Genomic DNA, 21,440 nt, shown 5'->3' on the forward strand with positions numbered 1-21,440 from the left:
TAGAGACAGCTGACTTGCTTTGGGCCTCACCAAGTGGAGGCTGGATTTGAACTCACAATCCTGTTCAGCCTCCTGAGCTGCTGGGATTACACACATGAATCTCTATGAGAGGGAGCAGGGGTGTCACAGTGGGAGATGGAGATGTGACAATGGAAGCAGAGGTTGGAGTGCTGTGCTTTGATAATGGAGGAAGGAGTTATAAGTCAGGAGGCCTCTTGGAACTTCCACAAAGGAAAGTGTTTTTGCTAAAATTTGGATTTTAACCCATAAAGATCGTTTCTGACCACTAACACCTGGAACTCTAGATTATAAATTGTTATTGTTTTGAGTCAGAAAGTGTGAAGAAATTTTCTACAATGACAATAAAAACCTCTTCAATATTTTTAGAGAGGAAATATATTTAAACTTATAACATCAAATTTAAATTTCTTAGGAAAGAGATGGGAGGATGATTCTAAGACTATACTCCAAGGGAGGTAATTTTTTTTCCCCTCTTGGTATCCAGGATTGAACCCAGAAGTGTTTGACCACTGAGCCACAACCCCAGATCTTTTAAATATTTTGTTTAGACACAGGGTCTTGCTGAGTTGCTTGGGGCCTTGCTAAGTTGTTGGGGCTGGCTTTGAACTCACAATTCTCCTGCCTCAGCCTCCCAAACCGCTGGGATTATAGCTGTGCACTACCATGCCCAGCAAGGCAGGGAAGTTTTAAGACCACTCAGCTCTGTCAGTGGACTCACAGTCGTTCTGACCCTGTGTGTTGCCCACATTCTAACAGAGACTCGTGGCTCAAATGTAAAAATTCCCATAAGCATTTATTTGTGGGAAAGCAGTAAGTAGAAGGAAGAAAACCTGTTAGGGACTTCTAAATTTTCTTGTAAAATCTATTTAGCTCAGTAGAGGTCAGTAATGGGACATGGCAGAAAAAGAACGAGAAATGAGAATTTAGAAACATTCTGAAGTTTTTTATGTATGAGTCTCAAAATTTTAAGTCAAAGACACATTTTGGTTTGAGCAATAAACATATTTTTGAAATGCATATACTTTTGATTTTTTTTTAGCCATCATTATAGAAGCATAGTTTGTGTTCAATAAAATACACTTTTTAAAATGATGAATTCAGTGAATTTTGACAAATGTATATACCCGTGAAAGCCCAGGCAACATAGAGGGAAAGCAGAACATCTTCATCATCCCCAAAGGATCCCTTGGAATCCTTCTCACTTTTCTTCTACTGCCACATACTAGCCCAGGAAACTAGCGATTTGCTTGCCAGATTAGATTTGTTCTTTTGTGATGCAAATCATATTTTACCTTTAGTTTTATATCTTAGATATTTTCAATGTGATAAGAGAGACAGCCATTAAATTATGACAAAAAATCCTAAATGAAAGATTCAGTAATTTTATGATGGGAATAATTCCTTCTGAATTCTTATTTTAGGAATTAGGATTCTATTAAATCGATTGTTGTTTATAAAACAGATATATGTAGTTTTTTTTAGATATATTTGTTTTGTTGAAGCAATTCTAAGTCAGTCTTCCTTTTTCATAAGTAAAAAAAAATAAAGTTCTATTAATATATCAATAGGCTTGATATATTTTCCTTTTCAAGTGAATGAAGTGATTCACTTGATTACTTTAGAATCCAGGTCAGTGGTTATTTTTCAAGTAAGCAGACATGGTTGTTTCCAGAGCCGATGTGGATCAGAGGTGAGCAGAACAGATCATTTTGGAATGATTCCCAGATGGAGTACATAAAAAAGATTCTTAAATGAGCCCTGAAATTTCCCAAGAGGTATTGCCTAAAAGTTAAGAAACATAATCTCATAATGGGCTGATCTGTGGTTGTTGTGGTCTGAATGTATCCCCAAGTTCTTGTGTTGGAACATCACCAATGTAGCAATGTGAGGTGGGGTTTAAGAAAAGGGCACTAGGTTTTGAGGTCTCTGATTACATCAGAGTCGTTATTGTGGACGTGGGTTAGTTAGTGAGAGAGCAGATGTGTTATAAAAGTGAGTCTAGCTTCCCATTGCTCTCTCATTCTCACACTCTCTTGCCCTTTGCCTTACACCACGAGATGACAAAGCAAAAAGACCTTTGGCAGATGCCTATGCCCTGGGCTTGCACTTCCTGGCCTCCAAAACTGTGAGCTACAGCATTTCTGTTCATTATAAATTATCCAGTCTTGGATATTCTATGACAGCAACAGAAATGGACTAAACCATTGGTCTGTCTTAGAAATGCATCACACTGATTAGGAAGTAAAATTTTAAAATTTGTCCACCCTGTGTATGCACCTATTTCTATGGGGATGTTGAGTAAAAATTTTGCAATGTCTAGTAAAAGCTTAGGTTGACTAAATGCTGGGAAAGGTCAGTGCTATATAAAAGTGCCTAGGCACAGACACGTGGATTCCTCAGCAAGCCCGATGATGGTTGGATACATAGTCTCATGCCCTGGGTAGTTGTTCTATTGGGTCATACACTGGAGCAACTCTGTAAGGTAGGCGTGTGTGTGTGTGTGTGTGTGTGTGTGTGTGTGTACGTACACATCTGTTATAGTTTACATCTGAAATGTCCTCCAAAGGCAAAGGCTTGGTACCCAATGCAGCCATGTTCAGAGGTGAGGTTTTAGTGAGTGATTGGATCATAGAGTTCTGATCTTATCGACAATTGATGAGTTCATAATTGAATGGACTAATGGTAAATGGTGGCAACTGTAGGAACTGGGGCCTCTTTGAAGGGAATGAGCCCTTAAGGATATGGCCTTGGGCACCATACTTTGTTCCCAGCCGCTTCTTCTCTCACATTTTTATTCCCCTCACAATAGGCTGCAAGGCAACATTGTAATCATGAAAATATTTCCTTCAAAATCAGAAATCAGGACTGGGGTTGTGGCTCAGCGGTAGAGCGCTCGCCTCGCACATGTGAGACCCTGGGTTCAATCCTCAACACCACATACAAAAATAAACAAGTGAAATAAAGGTGTTGTGTCCAACTAGAACTAAAAAATAAATATTAAAAAAAATCAGAAACCAGAAAGTAGTAGATTATGGATTAGGACCCTAAAATGCATTCAGCGTTTTCTTTACTACATCTTTGGACTCCTATAAAATGTCCAAATCCTAGAGGATGAAAGCCCTTGCACTGAGGAGAGACGATCCCTGTCTGCCTGGGGGGGCTTTGCTGCCAGGACCCCTCTCTACAGGAGGTTTCATCAATCAGGGACATCGGACAGGAATAGACCACATCATCTTCCTCTAGTCTTGGGATGACAACAGGGAAATTCTCTTCCCACCCATTGCTCTTCTCTCTGACCCTCATTTAGAATATGATCAGAAATAAAGTCTCTATAGAGAATAGTAGAATTGCAGAGCCAAGGAAGTAGAAGGTGCATATGTGGATCATCCCTGTGGTGTGTCCCTGCTGGCTTCTTTATGAGAATTTTTTCTCAGATTAATATTATGATATTAAAGTCAAAATTTAAAGTGAACAGGGGATATGCACTCTGTCAGATACACTTATATTTGTTGGATTATTGAGCAATGCCCTTTCCTTCACTCATGGCACAGAGGCACAATATTTTTGTAGAAAGATAATAGCAAATGAGTCACGCATTTTTTTTCCCTGAGGGCAATTGCAGCCTGCCAGAGAGTGGCAATCAAGAGGCAGGGCTAATTACAAGATCTGTGATGAGTTTAGAGTCTAAATCCGGACACTGTTTTGCAAGTGAACATTCAGGAAGGAACCTGAGGTCTGAAGAGAAGACAGGTGACCATGGGAGAACAAAAACTGATTGACATTGCCACCTGCCTCATTGGGCTGCTACTGGCTCAGAGACTAGTTCTGCAGGTGCAGTGACTACAACTGTGAAAATTTTGAGCAAAAACACAACCCTATGTGGCAGCAGTGTGATTCTGGAAGGGATGGTTGTCTTTCAGCTGCGACTTCAGCTGTTTGTCATAAAAAGAGCTCCAAACAACTATTATTTCCAAATTTTCTAGAAAGTTAATGAGACAGGACCATAGAAAACTCTAGACTCCAAAGCATTTAGCTTGTAAATATCTAAAAGAAACAGACAAGGCTACTTCCAGGATGATAAATAACAATGAACCAATTGGTAAAGAGCTTCCTCAAAATTATTATTGAGCATTTGCAGATATAAATATTATTGAGCATTGCAGATATAAATGCTAAGGACTTGCTTCAAATGGTTTTCCAGGCTCTAATGGAACATAAAATGAGGGCTCCAGATGTTTCACAATTATTTTTCTTTTATGTAAGTTATCATTATCCATAGATTTTTTTTTCTCCTCTTCAAACTATCTCAAGTTTTAGTATTGGCCCAAGCCCTCTTCCTGACATACAAGAAGTCAAATACCATGAGTCCCAGGTATCAACAGCTCAGGTTCGAAAGGAAGCAGGTGGACATGAGGGAGGCCAGTCTTCCATGGGTTGAATTTTATGGAACCCAGAGGGTTAATCAAAGCGACAGATTTTTAGAGACAATTTTCAAATGAAAAAGTCGATAGAGCATTGAATGATTTTTTATATGTTAATCCTTATTTTATGTGATCTGAAAACAAATGAAAGGGAACACAAAAAGAAAAAGAAATGAAGAAGACCTCAATGGATCAGTGAAGGTTTATCAAACAATGGAGGGGCACATTTTCAAAAGGGAAATGGCGGTGGGCTGTAACAAGGGTCTGGCTTTTATAGGGTTTTGGGAGGGCCAGGTCATGGCAGGAGTTTTGGTGGTGGGCTTATTTAGGGCAGGGCAGGAGAACAGGTAGGAGAACAGTAAGGGAAGTTGCCTGAGGCCTATTGTTCATATCCTTCATTCCAGACTCTGAAAGGGGTATAATGAGTTGGGGTGATGTCCTTATATATGGCTACTTCCTGCTGAGTAGGGGTAAGTAGGGGATCCCCTGTCAGAGATCTAGAAGAGCATAAGGAGATGAGAGGTATTTCAAGCTCCTATGCAGTCCTGGCGGTTGTGGCTTGAGTGGAGTGTGTGTGTGTGGGGGGAATACAACCTCATCGTTGTGGGTGATTCCTTTCTTATGGGGCTCAGGGAGTCACATTGTAAGTAAAGGAGGAGAATGGCCTTTGCATGTTCTTGGGAGGTGGTCTGGACCACATGGATCATCTTATCTAGAGTTGCTTCTGTATAAAGTTAGCAAAGCAGGGGGGAAAGGTTATTATAAGAAAAATGAGTATTAGAGGGGTTAAAAGAGGGAGAAGCCAGAAAGTGCACTGTTTTAGGAGTTGGCTAGTTCTCATCTCTGATGTTCCAACTGGACCTTTAGATGTTTAACCTTAACTTTTACCAGTCCTGATTGACTGACCTAGAAGCGACATTCTTTCCCGAGGAACAGATGGAGGTCACTTTGTTTGGCAGTAGGGAGATCTAGACCCTGGTGATTCTGCAGGATGACAGATGCCAGGGAATCCAATTGATTTTGTAATGTCAGTACTGAATCAGTGACTTATTGAATATCGTCAATAACTTGTACTGACAATTTTTAAACCTGCTGCTCCTGTGTCAATACTGGCATATACCTCTAGTCCTATGTGTAAGGGAATAAACTCAAAAGACTCTCTTGTGTCTGGAATGTGCTGTTATCGGGATAGGCAAACTTGGATTGTTAGGTATAATATCAATTCGAGGAGTAAGAAAGACTGAACAGAGGCCAGTTTAATTTTTGACAGGTAGGGGTAAATATGAGCCTCACAGAGGAAAAAAAATGCCTCAGAATTTGCGGAGCATCAGGGCTGTGGAGCTCACAAAAGTGTACCTCTTACATTCTATGAAAAGAACTATTATTCTTTCTTTTACATGCACAGGTTTGGCTGTACTTTGGTTATAACTGTTTTTCTAGGTGTTCAAGAGAAGGCTGGTCAAATTGACCTTGTTCCCATCTATTTTTAAAAGTCAGCTGAGTTCCCTCAGGGGGTCACTCCTGGGAACTTGTGAGCAGCCTCTTAGCTCCCTTAGTGCCATCTGCCAGATGGGTCAGGGTCTCCTTGACCATGTGGCTTCCCTTGGAAACATCAGTGATGTCTCCCTTCTCCAGTGACCCTCCTCTCTGCAGCAGCTGCACTGGTTGGCTTTCTGTCCTCCAGAGTCTCATGGATGCCCCTGATCAGGAGGTCATGTGGCCCAGAGTTGTAAAGCCCTTAGAGAAGTTCCCTTGTCCCCTGGGTTCAAGCTGACTCATAGAGCAAGAGCCAAATATTTGCTATTTTCTTTACTGGCCCTTTTAATTCCTTAACTTTAATCTCTAAGCTTTGGTCTTAAACATCCAGCAAGCCAGTTTCACCATTCTTAAAGTAAGAGGACTGAGTTTTAACTTTAATGTCTATAACTTTATAGTCATTTAGCCTTTCTATTTAATTGTATTAGTACTGGCAGTTGGCCTTACATCCTGTCTATAGATGATGTCCTTATCTCAAATTAACTAAGATTGATATATTGAAAGTTGTACTTTGTAAGGCACTAACAGATAACAGTTAAAGTTTACAAGAAAAATACAAAATAAAATTAATAAGAGTAAAAACATATTGAGACTGTTTAATAGCTATGAACTAAGAAACATACTTTTTATAATCTCAAACCTTTACTTTAAACCTTAGTTTGAAGCACACCAGCTTGGTAAAATGTTCTTCTAAATTTTATAAAGACTTGTATACTTGGAAGATATGAATATATTTAGTATATAAACAGGACAGTAATAACACCACAATTACACTGATGTTTTTATATTGACAAAATTTAGCCCTTAAAGAAAAATTCAGAATCTGTAATGTAATGTAATACTCTAAAATAGCAGTTGTTGTTTAACCAGAGTTATACAAACCCTAATTCTTTTAAGGCCAGTTGCTCTAAAGAATAAAACTTGACAGACACAAGAAATTATCTCGATAAATAAAAAGCAGATTAATGTTTTAAGAAATCTTCATTATTTTAACCCATAGAGGATTAGACTCTGGCTTATATAAGTACATTAATATTTGACCTTAGGAAAAAGACTTAAATAACTTTGTGTTAATTATGTATATCTAACTTAGTTACACAAAGTTTTTGCAACGTACCCTCACCAAACTTCTGAAACTTACTTTGACATTTTACAACTTTACCACACAAGACTTTCTTATCCAGAAACATGTCTTTTTCCTTCTACTTTCCATATTAAAATATATTTCCATACCTAGAACCTTCTTATATCTCTTTCCTAACTGTTGATCCTTTTCTTAATTCACACTTTGAAACAACCCTACTGAAATTTCTGAATTTAGACAAATTACTTCACTTTAATAAGATGAAATATTTTGTTTTTATGGTACTTTAATTGAAGCCCAGCTGAAACCTCTTATACTCTTTGCATATAAATTACACCTGATAGAATCTTAACTCAGTAACCTTGTTTTCAATGAAGCACAAAGCAATCTTAAACATTTTTCCATGTACCAATTTGTAAAAACACACATAATGTTTAAATATTACCATATGGAATTTAAGAAGTTAAGAGTACTTGTTTTTATACTTAGCAGTTAGCATTTTAAATTTGTAAATTAATCAGATATCTTTATCAGATCTGAGTTTAAACAGGCCAGTTACTGACCCAGATTAGAGTGAATTCTGATATCAAAACTATGAGAAAGAGTCATGAAATCCTTGGGTAAAGATTCTCAAGGTAAAGAAAACTTGTACATAATGAGATAATTAGATTGCAAGAGGGAAATAAGCCAACCATTTAAGTCTCACAAGCAGCTTGAATTTAAAAGTGACACTTATTTTTTCTTCAGTCCCAAATTGGTTCCCTGCAAGCCCTGCAGGCCTCCCCAATTAACATTTCAATGCAAGCCTTGGCGAGATAGAGATCTGGTAGAAGCTAAGGAGGGGAAGTGGCTGTTTTGAGCTTGAGAGGCCAAAGCCTCCTGCACAGGGCATTTTAACTTTTTTTTTTTTTTTTGTAAAATCTGTCTCTTAAGGTGTGGTCCTGTAATTTATGTTTCCTCCAGAGACCCTTTTTTTATTTCCAAAGTTGGTAATCAGGCCAGGTTGGATGCAGAAAATTAATAGTCATCTACTTTATCTTAACTGTGATTAGGTCATCCCCCATTATTACCTTGGAGGACAAGACTCTCCTCTGAACAAAAATTTAAAAAGAGACATAGGAGCCTGTGTGGAGGACACTATCTCTTTGGCTAGGGGACAGTTCCCCAATCCCAGAACCTCTAGGGTCAGCAGTTTTGGCCTTTCTTTTCATGACCTCTGGCAGGGGGCCTCACTTAGAATGGAAGATACTAACTTTTTGATAACTATTTCAATCTAATTCAAGGTAAAGAAAACTTGTACATATGAGATCATTAGATTGCAAGAGGGAAAAAAGCCAACCATTTAAGTCTCACAAGCAGCTTGAATTTAAAAGTGACACTTATTTTTTTTTTTCAGTCCCAAATTGGTTGGGATATTCGCCAGCTAGTTGTGCCCTTAAAATATCTGACATGTTCCCTTTGTCCTCATGGGTCTTCATACTCACAGAACCATGATTTCATATTATGCCCCTCAATTTGAATTGGAAGACAAGCCTGCTAGTGCTCTGGGTGATGTCTTCACTAGAGAAAATAAATAATTTGTATCCAGAGTGGCAACTGAATCTTTGCTTTGAACTTCATAGCCTTGAATAGTGAGTGACACTGCCACTTCTGGGAATCTTTCTGAGAGAGATACATTGCTGAAAGACATGCCTATTTGTAGGTGGCCACTGTTAGTGGGGCAGATTCCATGCCTGGTATGGAATTTATGGTTCTATAGCTTGGAGTTCAAATGCCTGCTGCCCTGGAGTAGAAGAAATATGGGCATGCTCAATAGCCTGGAGATGCCAGCTGTCTGGAGTTAAGAGAAGATACCATGCAAGTAGATAATCTCCAAATAGCCTGTTCCTGCTTAACTTTGCTTGTTGTTTACCTTGAAGTTATTTTTCTTGCAATAAATCCTTTTGATGTTTTTTGCATATAAAATAAAGCACATGGAGCTTTATTTTATATGCAAAAAAAAACTTCTGTGCACTTCTGAGCTTCTGTGCTTAAGTGTAGATAGGTAAATCGAGTCAGGTTGGGTCTAGGAGGCCAATTTTGAGAGAGTCTGGGAAGTTGGAGACCTCCCCTGAGGGATCTTATCTAGAACCTGCCCATGAGCCAACCTGTTGCCAAGGTAACCTGTCCCAGGAATTTCCCCTCCCTACAGGGAGCTACAAGGTCCTAAATGTGTCCTTGGTTACTCCACCCAGCCCTTCCCCCTTCAGCCCACATGTTTCCCACCTTTTGGCCATCCCACCTAGCATTCCTGGGCCTAGTCACTTATGCCGGAAGGAGAAAGATAAGGGCGGAAAGCAGGAGAGCAAAGGAACCCTAGGACATATAAAAAGGGCAGAACACCTTGCTTCTTGGGATACCAGGATACCAGCTATAGCCCCCTTCTCCCTTTTTAAATAAACCCTGCTTTATATGCTTGCCTGGGCTGCTTCTCTAATGTTCTCACTTCAACATGTGGGGAAGCAGGACTCCTCACCGATAACCAGTGGTATCATTTCAGTCTTTGTGAGAGGTCAGACCCATCTGGCTGACAGGCCCACCAGGTCCCGCTTTCTGAATATTTTTCTGTCTTTTGTCTTTGTTTCTTTTATTTTTCTCATAACTGCAGCATCTCTGAAGGACTAGGTTTGGCAATTGGTCTTACTTCCCACAGTCTGTTGGTCAAAGAAATGTACTAGCCAGTCCAGATTTCAGGGAATGGAGACAATGATTAACTTTTGTTGGGAAGAGCAGCAGTGATACAGGCAGAGGAGTTCGGACAAGGGAGATCTGGTTCATTGGGATCATCATGTAAAAAACCAACACATGGATTTTTTTTTCTTCTTAACCTGATTTACCTATCTTGGAGATATGCATTTTGTTACATAATCCTGATTTTGTCTGCTTATGTTTTAATGTAATATAGGCCCTTCAAAATTTATTCAATAAGCATTTATTTGGCACCTATTTTAGTCTTGGCATTGTGCCAAATGATAGGGCTATGCTGGTGAATAAAACCTCTCATTATCTTCAAGGAAATAAAAACTCAGAGGTACAGTATGTAGATGTGATAGGAACGGGGTGAAAGGCAACAGGTTAGATCAGGCTAGGAGGAACACAGTAGAAAGATAGTAGCGAGGTTCGGAAGGGAAGCGGGATCACATTCTGATATTTCCTGATCTTTGCCTATAAGGAATGATTTCTTATTCTTCCAGACAAAAAATTATTTATTTTTTTTCTTTTAGGAATAGCCTGACTTCAAAGAAAGGGCAAGTTAGTTCTGGGAGTTCTAGATTCTAGTGGGAAGTGCTCTTGTAAAAACTATATGCTTAACTGAGCCAGGCATGATGGTTCATGCCTGTATCCCAGCGACTTGGGAGGCAGAGGCAGGAGGATCACAAGTTTGCAACTTGGTGAGATCCTGTCTCAAATTAAAAAGTTAAAAGAGGGCTGAAGATATAACTCAAGGGTACAGCACAGCTACGGATTCAATCCACAGTGCTACAAAAACAAATAAGCAAACAAAGAAACAGGCTGGGGCTATAGCTCAGTGGTAGACTACCTAGCTAGCATGCGAGAGACCTCGGGTTTAATCCCTATTACTATTGGGAGTCGCCCTGACTCCAAAGACTAACTTCCCCATCCCCCAAGAAGAGCAGTCCAATGGTGAGCCCTGCTGGCTCACATGATCCTTACCCACCAATCAGACTAGCCCTGCTGGCTCACATGATCCTTACCCACCAATCAGAAAGCACCCCATGCCAACTGTCAAACCCTTCAACCATTAAACTGTCATAACTGTCAAACCACCCCCGGCTCTATAAATATGCAGAGCTGTTCCTCAATAAACGGGCATTTTCTCCGTCGCCGAGCCTTGTTCATTCTTTCAATTACTACAACTTTTTTTTTAAATTGAAAAATAAAAAGTATATATTTGAGTGTTGAGCATTTAAAAATATACCTCTTGATTATGTGTGTCTTCATTTGAGAACCATCTGTTCAGGTCTTTAACCTGTTTTAATCAGGCCATTTTCCTCCTTGCTATTGAGTTAGATTAGTTCTTCACATATTCTGGATATTAATCTGTTGTCAGATCAATAATTTGCAAACATTTCCTCCCATTCTGTAGGTTTTTTTTTCCCACTCCATTGATTGTTTTCTTTGCTATGCAGAAGCTTTTTAGCTCCATGGACTCGTCTTTGTCTATTTTTATTTTTGTTGTCAGTGTTTTGGGCTTATATCCCAAAGTCATTGCCCACAATTCTAAATCATGAATTTTAATGTTTATATCCCTCCCAGTATTTGGGAAGTTTTCAACTAGAATTTTCTTAAATAATTCTTTTTTAGTATCTTTTCTCTCCTCTACTTCTGGAACTCCAAATATTCAGATACTTGTGTGCTTGATGGTATCCTAAAAACTTTTTCCTCTTTCTTTGTTTTGTAAACTTTTTTTTTTTCCTTTTAATTTCCTCAATTGTCTAAATTCAAATGACCTGTCTTTGAATTTGCTAATTCTCTCTTCTAAAACGTTGAGTTTGCCATGGAAGCTCTTTGTTAAATTTTTCATTCTGTTATAGAACTCTTCACATCCAGGATTTCTTCTTGGTTCTTTTCATGATTTCTCTTTACTAAATTTCTGATCTTGTTCATGAATTGTTTTCCTAATTTGTTAAGTCTACATGTATGTTCTTGCATCTTATTGATCTTCTTTAAGATAATTATTTCAAATTATTTTTCAGGCAACTCCTAGGCCTTCATTTCTTTGGGGTGGTTATCAGAGCTTTAGTTGTTTCCTTTGTGATAGTGTATTTGATTCTTCTTTATCTATATAACCTTTGTACTGCTGTCTGTAAACTTCTAGTCACAACCACCTGTTCCAGTCTTTACAGACTTGTTTTAGCAGGTAAAGACCTTCTCCTATTGAGTCTATGAGATGGGATTGCTCCTGAGATCATGGTGGACCAGGGTGGGAACTAGATCATGTGGTTGCTTCTGAATCTTTCTTGAGGGACACAGTTGTTGGGCCTGTTACTGGGATCCTATCTGGGCTCTGGTGGACTAGACTATTTCCAGGAGCTTGGTTAGTAGAGCGCTGGATTGAGAGTCTACTTTTGGGTTCCCAGATGAGAGGGCTATTGCCAGATGTGTTTGGCTTGTTCCAGAGTCCTACATGGGCCCCCATTGAATCTGTAGGTGGGTTGCTGGGCATACAGTACTCACTCTGAACCATGGCTGAGAAGTCCTAAAACTGAGTCACAGGGCTGTTACAGAGTCCACAACCAAAATGGATGTCTGCGGAGCACAGGTCCTCTAGGCGCACAGACAGGCATGTTTCTTTCTAGGTGTCTCTCATGTTTCTATCTGGGTGAGCACAATTGCTCTCAGACTGCAGCCAACAGGGTCCAGAGCTAACTTAAAGGTCCATTTCAGAATCCACTTCTAGTGGAAGTAGTTTTAATGCTTGGGGCTATCTCCCAGAGAAAGGAAATGTCCAGTGATGATTCAGAACTGTGGTAGGTCAATGCGGATCATCTGTGATATTCCCCAAACTTGGAGTTAAGGACAAATAGGTCTATTTAATAATTGTGTCCTGAGCCTGCACCCCTAGAATAATCACATGTGTAGGTGGAGCCATAGATTATTTCCTGGGTGTGGCGACGAGGCGAGAACCACCTGCCCGGGCCACTCTGATTGGAGCAAACATGCCATCTGTCACTTGTCTGGCTTACAATTACCCCTTTAAGTATGTCAGTTTGGGATGAAATACAGTAAACAGAGCCTGGCTCTATCCACTCCTTCATTAGGCAGAAATGGCTGGCAGGGTGCCACCCACTCAACTATGAAACACCAGGGCTTAAAACAAGCAGAATCTCATCACTTCTCAAATCTCAAGCCTTATGTTGTGTAAAAAGTCCTAGAAAATGTATTGTCAGCTGGCACAATGGAGATCTAAGTGAGTTTATTACTTTTTAAGTGAGATTAAAATTCTGATTATGACAATATAAATAACCTTCTGTTTCCATAGCGTTTAATGGCAAAAAGGCTCAAAGTTTTCTGGACGTCCTTTGTGGAACTTTGCAATATGTTCTGAGGCAGATGGAGAACAAATGCCTTCATTACAGGTGCTCAGGTGATCTGTGGTAGGGAATTATTGAGAAGAACCCAGCACATGTCTTGATCTATATGAGCACCAGGTCCCCTGCACTGATGTTAGGACAATCCTAAGTGGGTGTCCATCTCTTATCAAGTCCCGACTGCAATTTCCACTGCCTTCCAGAACATCTGCCAGTCCTACCCAAATGAATCCTGTGTAATTAGGCAGTCTTAACGTAAACGCTTAATAGAGGCATGCCATTCTCATCTGATTGCTTTGCTGCTGTAAAGAAACAGAACCTAATTTAAAATTAAGCTTGTAATTAGCAAACAGTGCTCTTTGGCTGGGGTAAATGAAATCCTTTACATTTTGATAATGACATGTATTTAGAAGTTAAACTAAGCTGGAAAATGATAACTCTACTGTAGTGCACAAAGTCAATCTCTCACAGTGTTTATAAAAAGGAAATCAAAGTCATGGTGTGTGTAGTAGAGGTGACTTTACTGGGAAAGTTGTAGCTGTGTCTTTGGTTTTTGTTTTCTTTTGCATTGGGATTTCCTATGGCTCTGATGATTTATGTATGTATTTATACTTGTCTGTGGTCAATGTGGGTGGATACTAGACAGGCTATATATTTTATTTAAGGGAGGAGTGGTAGAAAGGATAAAAAGGCCTTTATGGCCTCTCAATATAGAACATAAAACAATCTCTATCTTTTGTTTTTCAAGCAGAGGATATAGATTTGGCCACAATAGCATCTCAAATTTCCTGTATGATTATTCCTAAGTGTTGCTGTAAGAGCTTTGGTTGATGACCAAGGAAGCGCTCTTCTCAGGTATGAGTGTTTCAGTCTGAGGTTGGAGCTGAGGCTGTCATCCTGTTATACAAGAGGAATAATGAATTTATTTGTATTTCAAGCATTTTCCACTAAATCTGAAAAACATCCCATGGATAGTATTAGCCTGGGTCCAAGAGGATGCTCTTCCAAGGTGTACAGACTAGGAGCAGGATGTGACTGTGAGGTTTCCATGGAGACTGCTCAGGAAGGTCTTTCAAGTTGGTGAAGATAAAGTAACACCTCTCTTTCAGTGTCTGGAAACACGATTGTCAAGATTCTTGCATGTTAGCCCAGCACCTGTTCAGTTTGTGAACTCTATTTTGAGCTCTTTCTTGGTGACTTAAGATGAGAGCCCATCTACACAGAACACAGTGGATTGTCCTTGATTTGTGTCCCATTCTACCTCAGGGGCATTGTTAGTATGCTTTCTTTGAAGATGTTGTATGCTGAATCGTTTATTCATTTGGAAAAAGGATTTAAGCAAAGGGGCTAAAAAGATATATGAGTTCCCAAGAATACAAGGATTTTAAAGAATCAGAAAAGTTTGTGAGTACTACATCTTAAATAAAAGATTTATTAACACAAAATGTACATACTATAAAGTTTACTTATTTAAAATGCAAAATTTATGGGATTTGGTATATTCATAGAGTTGTGCAATGATCTCTACTACTTAATATTAGAATATCAGTCCAGAAAAAAAAACTGTATCTTTTAGCATTCACTCACAGTTGGCAACCATAAAAGTACTTTCATTTCTATGGCTTTTCCCAGTCTGGACACTTCATATAAATATAATTATATAATGGGTGTCCTTTTGTGATTATTTCTTTCAGTTAGTGTGATCTTTTCAAGGTACATCTGCATTGCAGCATATATTGGTATTTCATTCTAGTTTATGTCAGAATAATATTCCATTGTATGAATATATTCCATTTTGTTTACCCAATTCACCAGTTGGTAGAAATTTAGGCTCCCCCCCCCCCCCCACCTTTTGGTTTTCACACTTGTGTGAACATTTTTGTACAAGTTTTGGTTTGAATACCTGTTTTGAATTCTTTTGTGAATGTACCAAAAGTGGAATTGCTGGCTTATATAGTAATGTTACATATAACTTATTGAAAAATTGACAAACTATTTTCCAAAATGTCTGAATCACTCTTACATCCCTACCAGAAATACATAAGAGTTCTGATATATGTACATCCTTTCTAACATTTGTTATTATTTATCTTTTTAATTTTATTCATCCTAATACATGTTGATTTTAGTCATTATAATGATTTCTCCTTATGATTTCGATTTGTGTTTTCCTAATGTGAAGGTATGAGTTAGCTTTCCATCACCATAATAAAATACATGAGATAATCAACTAAAAAAGAGGAAAGTTGTTTTTTTTTTTTAATGGTTCCCAGTTTCAGAGCTTTCAGTCTCTGGGGTCACTTTGCCTTGTTCCTTTGGGGCCTATTGTGGCATAATATATCATGATGGAAGCATCTGACAGAGGAGGCCTGTTTACCTCACAGGTGCCCAGGAAGCAAAGAGGAGACAAGACATGGCTAGGGTCCTAATATCCCTTTCAAGGGCAGGACCCAGTGACCCAACTTTCTTCCATTATATGCTGCCTCCTAAAGGTTTCGCACGTTCCAATAGTGCCATAAGTTGGAAATCAAACATTCAATGCATGAGTCTTTGGGACAATTCAGGATTCAAATTATAGCAACTGATGATGAGGAGTATATTTCTGTATGCTGACTGATGATTTATATGTCTTCTTTATTCTCATATTTTAAAAAAATCTATTTAAATCCTATGCTCATTTTATTGGGGTATTTGTTCTCTTATTGAGTTTATTTTACAAAATACAGCACCCCTTTATGTTCAAAACACTAGGAAAACTAGGGATAACAGGAACATATCTCAACATCATAAAGGCTATCTATGCTAAGCCCCAGGCCAATATCACTCTAAATGGAGAAAAATTGAAGGCATTCTCTCTAAAAACTGGAACAAGACAGGGATGCCCTCTTTCACCACTTCTATGTAACATGGTTCTCAAAACACTGGCCAGAGCAATTAGACCAATGAAAGAAATTAAAGGGATATACATAGGAAAAGAAGAACTCAAATTGGCACTTTTTGGTGATGATATGATTCTATACTTAGAAGACTCTAAAACTTCCACCAGAAAACTTCTAAAACTAGTAAATGAATTCAGCAAAGTAGCAAGATATAAAAATCAACCCCCATAAATCAAAGGCATTTCTATATATCAGTGACAAATCCTCAGAAAGGGAAACGAAGAAAACTACCCCATTTATAATAGCCTAAAAAAAAATACTTGGGAATCAACTTAATGAAAGAGGTGAAAGATCTATATAATGATAATTACAGGACACTAAAGAAAGAAGTCAAAGAAAATCTTAGAAGATGGAAAGATCTACCTTGCTCTTGGATAGGCAGGATTAATATTATCAAAATGACCATACTACCAAAAGCACTATACAGATTTAATGCAATTCAATCAAAATCCCAATGGCATTCCTCCTAGAAATAGAAAAAGCAATCATGAAATTCATCTGGAAAAATAAGAGACCCAGAATAGCTAAAACATTCCTTAGCAAGAAGAGTGAAGCAGGTGGCATCACCATACCAGATCTTAAGCCACACTATAGAGCAACAGTAACAAAAAACAGCATCATATTGGCACCCAAACAGACTGGTATAGCAATGGTACAGAATAGAGGACAAAGAGACTAACCCACAAAATCACAATTACCTTATATTGAGTTATAAAAGTTTTTTGTATATTCTGGAAACTAAATCTTTACAAGAGATAAGTTTTACACATATTTCTTCTTTTATTATATCTTTATTTTGTTAATGTTTATGAATGTTATAAATTCTTAGTAGATATTTACTGTTTTATTATCATAAATATCCTCTTTCATCCCTAGTAAAAATTTTTATATTCATTTTTTTGACTAATATGATTATGACTACCCTAGCTTTCTTTTAAGTACAGTTTAGATAGTAAATCACTTCCATGCTTTTGCTTTCAAACTGTTTATGCTTTTGGATCTGAATTGTGCCTCTTATAAAGATAGCACATATTAAAACATATTTCTACTTCCAGTCTCTGCCTTTTGATTGGTGGGTTTAACCCTCTTGCCTTAATGTGATTAATGACAAGTAAGGTAGAATTCATCTTTTGTATTTTCAATGGTTTCAAATGTCTTTTTGAATCTTCCATTCCTCCACTACTGTACCTTTTGTATTAAGTAGATTCCAGTGTACCATTTTATTACATTTTGTTTTATATAACTTTGTTATTTTTTTTAGCCCCAAGTATGACAATTAGTTTGTTAACTTTAGAAAATCTAGTTCTGAATAGTACAGCTTAATTTTAATAATATATATTATAATTTGTGTCTGAAGTGTCCCCCACAGGCTCATGTATTGAAGGTGCGGTCTCTATACAGCAGGGCTCAGAGGTGGGGCCTTTGGAAAGGTGATTGGATCATGGCAGCTCTAACCTCAAAAAACGTTGTTCCAATATAGCTCCATTAGCTCTTCTATTTTGCTATTTTCCTCATATAAGTTATATCCTTATACACTTTAAGTCCATGGACACATTTGTCCAGTTATTGCTGTAGGCAGTTATCTTTTACAGATAGATGCAAAAATACACTTATTTTGTCTTTTATTTTTACCTATGAAGGTATACTTACTGGTATTATCTATTTGTTCATGTGAATTTGAGTAGATTTTTTTAGTGTTATATGATTTTAATCTGCAGAAATCATCTGGAAAATTCATTAAATTTATCTGGAAAAATGAGAGACCCAGAATTTTTTTATTGGCCAGATTTGCTGATAACAAATTCTGTTTTTGTTTATTTAGAGGTATTTAAGTTTTTTTTTTCTTTTGAAGGATAGCTCTGTTGAATATAGATTTCTGCATTCCTGTTCATCACCTCTCAACACTCTGATCATGTCCTACCATTGGTATCCAGTTGTTTGTGATTATAAGTTAGATATTAACCTTGTTGGGGAATCTTTTGTATACAATGAGTTATTTGTATCTTGTTTCTTTCAATTTTTGTTTTTGCTTCTTTGAATTTTGGAAGTTTGACTACATTGTATCCACATGTGTCTAAGGACTTTGTTAATTTTTTTTTTTTTTCATTCTTCTTTCTCTTCTTTGGACTGGCTCTGTCTTCAAGTTCACTTGATTTTCTTCTTTTGCCAACTTAAATCAGCTGAGACCCTCCTTGTGACTTTATCATGCTAGTTATTATATGTTTCAAATCTAGAGTTTCCTTTTGGCTGTCTAAAAAGTAATTTCTATATTTTTACTGATAGTATTTGCTTAGTGAAAAAACCTTCTTATCTTCTCCATTAATTCTTTAGACTTGGGTTCCTTTTGGTTTTGATTATATTTTTGGGAGCTGGTTTACAGGGGTGTGCCTAGTATGTCCAGCCTCTGGGTTCCCTTGCATAGTGCTTCTATTAACTGACTTTTCCCTGCTGTGCCTGGTCCATGCTTTCCAGTTTTTTGTTGTTGTTGTTGTTGTTGTTTTGCTTTATAAAATTTTATTTAAAATTGAACATTTATAATACTATGATATAACAAAGATGGAAATCAGACTTCCTTTACCATCATTCTTTATTATTGCTGTTTGTTTCTATTTTGTTGCTTAGTAATTTTTCTGGTGTGATTTTTTAAACTCTATAATCTTTTTTTATGTGCAGTCACTGAAATCTCTGCTCAGTTAATTTAGTGGTCAGTCGTTATTCAACAGAAATGGGTTAAATGTTTTGAAGTAGCGAATCTTCTACCCTTTGCTAATGGACTGCCTCTGTGTGTGTGTGTGTGTGTGTATGTGTGTGTGTATGTTAGAATATGCATTAAATGAAACTATACAACTCTGAAGTGTTTTTCACTCGTTTTCAAAGATTGTGAAGGTCAGCCAGAGGGAGCTATTGGGATGTTTTAAGGTCTTTCCTGGAATTACACATAGGCCATATATGTTTCTGCTTTCTAGATCTCTATAAATATGTCAGAGCTTTTCAAAGACCTTTATGGACATTTTATCCCAAAGATCTCTTTTATAATGTTTTTGGAATCATACCTTTATAATCTTATTTTCTTTGAACTCTTATTTTTAAAAGAATTTTTTTTGTAATAAAAACTGAAAAATATGTTTGTTGACTATTTCCCAGACACATGCCACTCAAATAATGTGCTGATGTGTTTATAGACACATTTAATCACACTTTATATAGATGATCAAAACCATATAAATATATTAGCTTTTCAATAAGATATATAGTACCTGACACATAGTACTCAGTCAATAGATACATAGAGGTAAATTTTGAAACAGGGAAATTTACTTAAGTAAATATTATGATTGATTTTCTCTTTGAGAAATGTCTAAACATTTTAATACTTTCATGCTTGTTGACAACTTCAGTGAGTGATAAGCTGTTTTGTCTTTTCTATAAGAAAGCCTCTGAACTAAAATATACAGTAGCATTTGTGATATTTTAAACTACTTCTGACATATCCCTCATCAGTTCTCACCTTATAGTATCATTGTGTCCACTGTGCACCATGAAAGAAATTGCTCCCTGGCAGGCATTGAGTAGCTTAGCTCATAGTTGGAAATCTTAACTGTCATGGCGAGAAGATGTTTATAGGACTAGCTTGTCACTAACATGCATACAAAAATTCCCCTGATGCCTTTGTCAAGAACAGGTATCATGTCTTCAGACAGAAATGTTTTGAAATTTGCATTTAATGTTTTGCCATCTTTAAATTCAAAATCTCTGTGTGGAAAATAATAATCACTTTTATTATTGTATTTGGTGCACATCTAATGATATTCTTCAAATGAAATCAATGGGCATTTCAAATCATCTTTTCTTTTTTTAACCTTTTTTTCCTAATTTAAAATTTGCAACTGTTTTATTTCCATTATAAATGTAAAAAAAAAAAAGAAAGAAAGAAAAAACTCACCCATTAGCTTGTATATCAACCTAAGAAAAATGTCATGTAAGGTTCCATACTTTTTTTTTTCTCAAATGACTGCTTTACCTTTTGGAGAATTAGGAATCAAAAAGGGAAGAATTTGCCATTATGAACAGTATGAATATATACTTTCTTTGGTACTGATATGCTTGAATAGTATTTTTAAGTAAAGTAAATGAAAACTAAATATTTGCATATATCCAATGGCAGGAAGCTAAACATTTAATTTAGATGCACTGAAGAATTAATCAGTCCTATTTTAGTGGAAATATCCTGATAACCTTTGAGTTCTCTAACCCCTTAAAATTTGCCTAATTTAAAAAAAATTAAAGAATTTCTGAAATGTGAATGAAAATTTAGAGTTGTTTTATATTAATCTTGCAGAACACAAAAGAGGATGCCATTCAAATGTATAGACTGTGGAGTGCTTAGAGCCAGAGAGACTGTAAAATAGGCAGCAGTGTAATCACAGGACTGGCACCAGCCCCATCTGAAATAAGGCAAAATATCAGCAGTCTGATCAGAGCCTTATGCCATTATTAAAGTAAACTATGCCTTACTAGCACTCAAAGAGATGATTTTTGACTAACAAAAACAAATAGATGTTTAACCTTATTTAAAACACCAACTGGCTGGAGATTGTTTTTTTCTTTTGGTTTCCAGTTGATTGATTGCTATGACATTATATAATCCTAGAACAATTAGCAAATACCACTGAAAAAATATCCTAGGGAAGAAAATGAAGTAAATGCTTGATATTTTAACTTAATAACTGATATGATAAATTCATTGGAAAATGCCCTGGATAGAGTATAGATGTACCTTTTTATTTTCCACCTTTTCCATTTAATGGCTTCTGTACTAAAAGTGAAGTTTTTCAGCAGCAGACGACACACATCAAAGTGAGGCACGAAGACATGGCAACTGTATCACCTGCGTTTAAAACCAAATGTGACTACTAACTAGCTATGCGATCTTGGGCGAGTTGTTCGACTTCGTTTTTGTCAGTTTCTTCATCTTGAAATGGGGGTGATAGTTGCTACCTGGTAGAACTGGTATGTAGGATAGACTAAATAATACCTGCCAAACATCTTGAATAGCATCTGACATATAGTAAGTGCTGTGTGTTCATCAATACTAGTATTAGTAAATTATTTTATAGGACAGAGCTTATTAGAAATATTAAAAATAATTTATTAGTATTGTTAAAGAATATACTTATATATTAACTTTACTTCAATGATCTGTTTATTGTTAATTTTTTTAAAAAATACACCATTATTACCACTTCTAAAACTTTTTTAAAATGGGAGCATCTGGAACATTTTCTCCAAGTCATTGGTCACAAGATCCATTACCATTAGTCATACTAATGGCCACTTGCACCATTAG

General features: G+C 37.0%; 1 long non-coding RNA gene across 1 annotated transcript in view; it reads left to right on the top strand.

Annotated features, from left to right (window-relative positions):
- Positions 1–2,418: 2,418 nt before the first annotated feature.
- The window catches only part of LOC117794858 (uncharacterized), an 80,083-nt gene continuing 61,061 nt past the window's right edge, over positions 2,419–21,440 (top strand). Inside the window, exon 1 of the long non-coding RNA XR_004618735.2 lies at positions 2,419–2,503. This is a non-coding gene — a long non-coding RNA (uncharacterized lncRNA). The remainder of the gene's footprint in view (positions 2,504–21,440) is intronic.

This window comes from Marmota flaviventris, chromosome 15, assembly GCF_047511675.1.
Source record: "Marmota flaviventris isolate mMarFla1 chromosome 15, mMarFla1.hap1, whole genome shotgun sequence".
Classification (NCBI taxonomy): Eukaryota; Metazoa; Chordata; class Mammalia; order Rodentia; family Sciuridae; genus Marmota; species Marmota flaviventris.